Below are 9,328 nucleotides of genomic sequence, written 5' to 3'. Positions count from 1 at the left end.
CGCCACACGACTGCCAGACTATACTCAGTCAACCCTCAAATGCTGTTACCCTAGTTGAATAGTTCCCCTTTTCCTGTACGTCCCTCTAACAACTGAATGTCTTTGTAAGTAAAAAGGTCTCCAAGGCCGCTAGCGAACAACACGTGTCACGTAATACACGGAACGTGCGGGGATTGTACGAATAACTTCGTAACGGGCGATTGCAAAAACATTCGTTACTCCTTTGTACATTTGTACGTGCCGTCTCTTCTTTGTAATGGTAGCGCCGCGGTGTACTTAAAACGTGTGTATGTTTTAGTTACATGCCTGGTTGGTTGTGTTTGACTTTGAACTTGGTGAGTGGACCTCAATTAGTCTACATGTACGCAATCAGGGGGAAGTTTGCATTTGGTAAAAGGAGAACTGCTTCGGAGAAAATGTTTCTAGATGGACAATCCCGAAGTTTTTCTTGTCATGCCAGTTCACTGCGCTGACAGAATGTAGTTTGGTCAACAGAAATATATTTTTTGCTTAGGACCTTACCAATGATAACTAAATGATGCAAAATGCTGAATTTTCAAAATACATTTCCACACATATTAGCAGGTAGATGTCAAATGAATTAATTGAAATACTCAGTTTCCATCCCTTTAATTTTTCTTTCTTCCCCTGTATTATATTTTACACATACTAGTGAAATTTTCCGCAAAAAAATCGTCACTAATGTACATATTGTGATTTTGTGTACAAAGAATCAAAAGCCCCCTTCAGAACAAACACTTAATATGTACTAGTGTATCCTAGCTTTTACAGTTGCGCTACGACAGAGAAAGCTTGAAAGAGTGTCTACATCACTCTCCAAGATTGTAGACATAAAGAAAACGGCACAGAATGGAAAATTCGATAAAAACGCCTAAACTTGAAACGTCAAAAAACAGCCATACATGTAGTCGATTCGAACCTCTGCTTGGAGAGTAGGTCTACATCCTACTTTCCGAAAGGCTTATAGCCTTCATATTTATCTCATTCTTATGGCGAAGCGACCAAATTTTGCGTTATTACCTTTCTTGATTATAGCTTATACCATAAAACCTCATTGTCCTGAATTCAGCGTATAGCGTTGTCGGTATACCCCTGTCACAACATAGTTGGCGAAAATCGACCGGACGTCGATTCTACGGCAATCGCCCGAGCCTCGCTTATAATAATAACTCTATTGCACAACAATTGTACAAGGTACAAAGTATGGCTTATATGTAACAGGGACGGTTTTCAGGTGAAAAATGCGTGCAAACCTGTCGATCTTAGATATTGCCGATTCGAAGATCGTGGATAATGTGAGTAGTATGTAGACCCTCTTGGAAAGTCTTGGAAATGAAATCTTGGAAACACCCTTCCTAACTAAGAAGTGTGCAAAATATCCACCTTATCCTTTCCCTCGTATTTTTAAAACCGGGAACTTCCTTTACTCAAGCCCTTCTTTATCCTATGGTTTATTTACATGACTTCTGACATTTCTAGCAAACACGCGCACGCGCAGAACCGTTTTAGGCAGGTGGCGCCTTACCACTTCCGGTGCCCTTCCGTGAGTGAAATCCCGACTTCTCGGTTACTTCGTGGAACCCGCGCCAAAATTTGTTTCAGAACCGAGCATGAAACCACGTGTGAATGATTTGGCACCAAATGTAAACATACAAAAGTTTAGGTCATATACCATAATGTTTTCGAATCCGAAGACATTCTGATAGCCCAACTTCTATGTGTGCTTTATTTATCTATTTATTTAAATAGCTTAGCTCTGACTTCTAATACTCGTATACTAATATTCTAAGACCAAAGTTCGCTTCAGAGCTGAACATGAAACCACGTGTGAACGATTTGGAACCAAACGTAAACATACAAACGTTTATAGATCATATTGTTTTTGAATCCGAAGTCATGGATACCCCAACTTCTAGGGATTCTCTCAGGCTAGGCTCTGACTTCTTGGTTTAAATCGTGGAACCCGCGCCAAAATTGGTTTCAGAACTGAACACGAAACCACGTGTTTGGTACCAAACGTAAACATACAAACGTTTAGGACATATAGTTTTCCATTTTTAAGTCATTGACACCCCCACTTCTAGGCCTTAACTTCTTCGTAATACTAAGTGTTAGTGAAACTGCGCCAAGATTCGTTTCGGAAGAAACCAACAGAAAACCACATATGAACGATTTGGTACAAAACGTAAACATGCAAAGGTTATGTAACATTGTACCAAGGACGCGGCTGTACCAAGGCTGTAAATGATACCTATTGCGTTCTAACATGCTTCGTTTCTGGGGGACAATGACCCAAATGTTCCAAGAATAACGCAAATATTTGGAACATTTTTTCTAACGGTGAAACAAAAAAAAAACGCCTATATTTGAAGTTTGTTCCAAATAAAGAGCTAATTGCACATTTACTTACCGATGTTTTCAACAATTTGCAACATTAGTAAAAAAGTTCAAACCTGTTCGAACTTTCATTCTTAATTCAGTTTGAATAAGAACTAATCGTGACTGAAATATACATTCTTTCAATAAAATAGTTCAAACTTACAAATATTATTCCAAGAGCCTCTTAGTGAATTGGGATGGACTCTATGAAAATGATATCAAATATAGTGGCATTTACAATATGTTTTGTCGGAAAAAAATCCGCTTGTTTGGCTCAGTGACCGGTATCGACTACGCTGTCTACATAAACATATATGATAAAAGCGGACACGGAAGTTGATACCCAACTTTGATTTCAAAACAGTTCTCAAAACAATCATAACATCCCTCTTCTAAATCTGGAAACGTATTGGATACGAAACATTTGTCAAAACAAAACAAAATCACAAAGTCCACGGGAAACAGTCTGTTTCCAACCAACCTGCATAACGACCTAATTAAAGTTTTTTGAAGCAGGATTTCCGGTGGATAGGTTGGATATAGACTACTACAGTGCGGTCATTGACCTCAAAAGGGTAATGACCCCAAAAGGGCTAGCATTGTTTGTAAACAATCAGTTCTTTCCTCGCTCACGTGATCATGCATTTTTTTTCAAACCTCTCGCACATTTTTGATAAACTTTTGATAACACATTCTTTACTCTAAATTAAGCTTCAGTCAACTGAATAAACATATACTTGTACGTTGTGATATTTTCTTTTAAAACAAAATGAGAGTCACGTATGGTGTATGACGCACAAAAATACTACAAAAGGGCATTGACCCTTAGAGGGCTGGAGCTACTATTATCCCCCAGGATGTCGCTACTTTTATGCTGATTAACTGTCTGCATTTTATGCTATTGTAGTCAGAAGAAACAACACTTGGTAATTTGCACATCCGTGGAACTAAGATCCAATTTAGATTTGGTCAGCTTCTAAAAAAAAATATCTTAGAAAACGGGTAAGGTACTGTATTAGACCAAGGACGTCCTTGAATAGATTGAATGCCTGGTTTTCTAGACAATTTCGCTTCGACCACTCAGACTTTGTGCAAAGAAGCTCGTAAATCGTAAAAAAAAAAATTTAAAAACGGATATACGCAAGTCTGAGATTCGTTAAAATGGATTTTGTGTGCCGTAAGTTTTTTGCTATGTGTATCAGTACAAGTAAAAATTCTCAAAATATTTCTTTCGAGCCTTGAGCTAAGTGTTCCAAATTCAAAGAAGTCTAAGATTTGAAAGCACAAAACATGAAATTCACTATTTGGTATACCATGTTTTATGTCTTCAGTAACTTGTTTAACGTTAACCTTTCTCAGTTCCTGGCCTCACAACCCTTTTGGGGTGGGGGGCGCGCTCGCATCTGTTTTGGGGCGCCCAGAAGATATCATCCAATTAATCAAATCAGTATTACTGAGAAGGCATTACTGAGAATTCGTCAGACGGTAAGCTGACGCGTTTTATACTTAGGCCACAGGAAGTAAATTTTATGGATGACATCCGCGCGCTCATTAATTTTCGCCTGATTTCAGAAGAAAAAAAAAAAGATTTTTTTTTCTTCTTCAGGGAAGGTCGGATAGACGAAAGTGGGTAAAGGTTGTGTTGCAACCTAATCATTGAATGTAGAATTGACACTAGAGACTCTGTAGCATTGACTGTAGTTGCAGAAGTGAAACTTGATAGATAGTTGTAAGAGTGGCACAACTATGGAAGCTATGAGTGTAGTTGCCAACATGGTTAATGATACTAGTCTACCACACTAGTGTCACTTTAACTACACTGGTGCACTTCTTAAACACAGGAATGAATGCCTTGTTGGCTGTGATGCCATATTTTGTCACTTCAAGTCTTGTTACAACGTCTATTTTGAATATTTGCCATCTTGTTTTTTTTTCACCCATCTTGTTTTTTTTTCGCCCTATCTTATTATTTTTGCAGTCAGCAGAGGATGTCATCCATAAAATTTACTTGCTGTGGCCTAAGAGAGCGTTGGCGTTGTTTGCTTTAGTCCTTTCAGCATCACATGGCCTTTGACGTTTAAATCAAACAAAATTATTCTAGGGCAACATTCACTGTTCATAGTTCAAAATGTATGACCGCGAGTAACCTTACTGTAAGTATGCCGAGGTCCATAAAGGGAAATTTGATATTCTGTGGCTTATGAATGAATATCCAAGAAGGTGATTGGTTTTGGCTTGGCTTTTATGGGTCAACTTTCAGACGGTTTTGTATGTGTTTCATGTCGTGCCTTTATCTTCCTCACTGGGTCTAAGAAAAGCGAACAAAAAGACGAACAAAAGAAATGCCACAAGCCGTATTTCTATAAGAAGATCCTGCATACTATAAACCCAAAGATATGTCACTGTACGAAAACGTTTGAAAAGAAAACATCAAAGTTCTCTGGCGTGACAAAACGAAATCACGATTTTTTCAGTACTTAACTGAGTTTTCTTTCAGGGTATATCAAGAATTTGGAATGTTTAAGTCTAGCTAAATGCAACATCCTTGGCCTTTCCCTTTTGATTGTTTGTTTGAACCTTTATTTATTCCTGAGAAGCTCAAATCGGTCTGCATGAAATAATGTTTTATTTATCCACCAGAAAATAAAAGCAATGAAAATTCAAAGTTACACGTGCTTTCAAGTATAACAGTAACAGGTAACGTCGAATACTTAGTAATTTTCTGTTCAGCAGTCAGCACAACTTCATTTATAAAATTGACCTAGATTTTTCTCCACCTCTTTGTTTGTTCCTCTTCAACATGCTGTGGCGGATTTTGAAGGGGGTTGTCAGCCGTATTTCCTTGTAAAGCAAAAAGGGGTGAGTGTCCGGTCGTGAGCCCCTGTTCTATGTAGGTTCGTGTATCATGGCATCCAGCCAAAAGCCATGTTAAACACAATTGCGGTGGCACTGAGACGTCATAAGGTAAACAACCCCCTACTTGTTGCATGCTGATATCAAAGCAGATATTGGGAGGGACGATATCAACACGTTTCCTGACTATCAGGAATATAAGGATAACCAAACAACTTTCCTTAATGATGGTTTTTATTGCAAGGTTTATATAACACCTTTTCAAGATGGCACCAATTCAACCTGGTCAACTGTAAACCAAACAGACTGTTCAGTTTGATTCACTCGCTGTACGGTTTGATCCATTCACACCGGGTAGGATCCCTACTCTTGTCGTCAAGTGTGTTGGGTTCTTTAACGTGCTAGAGGGTTGGCTCCCCTTCAGACACGTACATGCACAGGGCCTCCTGATTTACTTCCCCTCTAACAGGCTAGGATGTCCCTAACTGGCCAAGCCAAGCACTCATTTTCACCTGAGTTAAGTGAGGGAACAAATGTAGAATGTTCCCAATGGTACAACATTGGGATACTAGGGGTTCGAACCCAGATCCTTTAGATTCCAAGTCAACAACCGTTAAGACCACCTTGAAATCAAGACAATTATTGCTCGCCAATTTTGAAAAGAAAACAAATGGAGAAAAAGATCCACTGTGTGACGGTAACGACTAGCCGACTTGGGTTTACGGGTACAACTGATATGATCACTCTTTTCTTTACCTTTTAATAAATTGGAGCTCAATCGTATAGAAAGAATGCATCCAACCTTACTGTATCTGTCATAACCTTTAGAAACGACCTGCTTTATCCAATGCCCATATCCTGTATCGTATATCCCATCTCAAGTTCTGTCGCTATTGTTTTCTGCTGTTGTCTATCATAATATGATGTCTATTATTACCTACCTTGTGAAAACGTTTATAAATAGCTTACGTGTTTCCAAGGAGGTTAACCTCCTTGTGTGTTTTTGTCCAGGTTGTCATATATGAAGGGATTTGCTTTACAAATGTTGATAACCTGAAGTTGTGGACCTAAGAATGAGAATCCCTTAGAAAAGACACTTTGAAGACCAACCCAAAGCCCGGAAAGACACAACATCGAGTTTTTCTAACGAAATGATTCACGGCATGGTGCTGGGTGTTGGTAGTATGAAGTGCCTTGCTTTATAGATTTGAGATGGTAAACCTTTACGAGAATCCTCAAGGAAAGACGGTTTTTCAGACAAACCCAAAGCCCAGAAAACGCAATATCTGGAGTTTCTACCGAAGATTCCCGGGGCTGCTGAACATTGTACACCAGGCCTTCCTGCTACGGGGGTGCGGGGATCGTAGAATTCGGCAAAAAAATCAGAACATTGGCCAGGGGAGTCAGTTCACTCGTAGATTCATGTTTCCCCTCCCAGCTGATCAACTCCTCTGGTAGCAAAACTCCCGTGGCAAATTATTCTCCCTATAATAGCCAGCGTAGTCAGTCTGATGGAGACTACTGATGTTGGTAATACGCTCGAGCCTTGCTCTAGTTGACCTACATTTGCCGATCACAACAGGGCTGGAATCTGTGCCAAACAGGCCGACCCGGGGTGTGTGTGGTAACATCAATCATTTGGGGACGTTCTGATGTAGTGTTTGTTATCAATGGAGTGACATAGGAGATCCGCCCACAATATGGTCAAAACAGACAGTGTTTACAAGTTTTTCTTTCCAATCTACTGACAAAAAAGAACAGCAGTTCAACTGCCAAAACAACCCAAACCTCCCATTGATAGAAAAGTCAAATTTTGTTGTGATTGTTGCAATGTCCAGAACAATTATTCAGCAAAATACATATCATAACATTATCTTCAGTTGCGCAAAACAAGCACAGAAACACAGAAGCCTGGTGAAGGAAACTTAGTGAGGTCAATGAACTTGACAGCTGCAGTACGGACTACATGTGACTATACGGTATACCACTCTTCTATCAGCGTTGGGCTGTAATACTGCAGTACCTGATAAACTGCTAGGGGGCGCAAGATTGCCTGCAGGTTTCACAAGAAAAATTGGTCATTTTCTGACTTTTAATTGCAAGGGAGGTGTATGGTCGCAATTCGCCCTGAAAACGCGTTAATTTTTAGGTTATGCGGTCCTCGATACTCGAAAGTCATACCAAAATTCAAACAAATCTTGTGCTGCAGGTGCGAACACATGCGCACAAGCACCCAAGCACCCATTTCAAAACCGGGCCCCAGCCGGGATGTTTTAAGAAAGGAAAAATTACAATGTATACCTGGAAGTATACACAAATCATGCCCATGAATCTTATTTTGACATTTTATGTATTTTGATCCATTTTCTATCATTCTTTTCGCCCCGGTTTGGAAATGTGACCTAAGCCCTTACCGGAATTGAAAACAACAGCTGGAGCAATGGAGCTTTTACAGACGGTTTGTAATGGATCTATCTATGATAATTGTACACGTAGCCTGCATGAAATGATAAATGTTGAATCTCTTACAATGTATTTTTACGTTTTCGGAAATATCCCAGTTTTTCTATGATCAAGTCTCCAAGCAAGTTAAACCTAAACGCAAAATTGTTAACGCTTTTTCCTAACTCTCCGTATCGTATACTAACAGTATTAGTTCTTCCATGTAAGTTTTGTAACAAGTTTGATCTGGTTCTAAGTGGAAAGGGCCATTAAAGTACATCCGGGACCTCAAGGTCACCAAGGTCGTCCGCAAATGAGGAGCTTCGTTCAGTGTACGTGACGTCATAACAACTTCGCGTGACACGGCCACATCACGAACAAAGTCACGTAAACTCGGCATAAATTCTGATTTACGTCATCAAAGTGTCTCACTCTATTTCAGAAACGATTCCTATCCCTTATCAACTATTCAGGGATGTATAATTGATCACCAAGCGCGTGGAATTGCGCACGTAATTGCTAATACATTTTCGCAGCATGCAATTTGGAGCAGAAATGGGTTTAAATCTAGGTCATTCTCTTGTATATATCATCAACTATGCCTAGAGGCGTTGCTATATATATGTGTGTGAAGAACTAGAAATGGGAAATTAAGAACATCAGCTTGAAGCAGTTATCGGAGTGTGAAATTGTCTAACGTTTTCAGACTATTTCCCGATACCGACGGTCACCGTATTTAGGAAAAAGGGAAGTCAGAAAACGCTGCGATGTATATCTACATCATATTCAACGGGGAAGCTATTACATGTAATCAAACACTTCAGAATAACGACTTCTATAAAATGCCGACATCATGACACTTCGGATGTGTGTTTTTGTGCTACATACAGTTATTTCTCAGAGTGCACATGTGTAACCTTTTTCCGAAGTGACCTTGCGGCTTCTGGTTAGGAGTTGGATTCCCTGCTGTCGTTGTCGCTCACACCACATGTATGCTAATGGAAAGCATTTATACGGTAGTTCTAAGGACACGTACTTGTATACTCAAGTCTGCATGAGACCCGCGTATGAAAGTCTTTATATATATAGCCTCTATCAGGCTCCACATGTCTCTGGAAAAATATTAAAACTTGTACGAGTATAGACAGGTGACAGCTGGCCAATGAGTATGGTTTGTGACCCACCTAACTTGTTTGGCATGTCATCTGTCTATATTTGTCAGATTTCTACTATTTTTTTCCGGTGACCGCCATAAGGACCTCATACAGATTTGAATATATACACTGAACATATCTAGTAATAATCTACCGTATATACATGTACTCCTATTACTCGCATGTATGTGTGCGTATGTCTTCTGTGTCGCAATCAGTGGGTGAGAGGGTCAACTGTTCATTGATTTCATTTGAGCTAAAGTTTCTTTCTAAACGATCATACTACGTGCTTCTAGTTAAACTATTTGACAATCCCCTGCTTGTGAAATGGAATGACCCAATACATCTAACAGTAACTAACACACACCCAGGATGTTTTTAACATGACGTCATAAATGGGTGGGTTCACGTGGAGCCAGTGTCCTACGTTGTTGACATTTGTTCCTTGCTTCAATGAGCCCACTGAGGACACCGTGAAA

This window comes from Branchiostoma floridae, chromosome 9 (genome assembly GCF_000003815.2).
Source record: "Branchiostoma floridae strain S238N-H82 chromosome 9, Bfl_VNyyK, whole genome shotgun sequence".
Lineage (NCBI taxonomy): Eukaryota > Metazoa > Chordata > Leptocardii > Amphioxiformes > Branchiostomatidae > Branchiostoma > Branchiostoma floridae.
Note: the sequence above shows the minus strand (reverse complement) of the source record.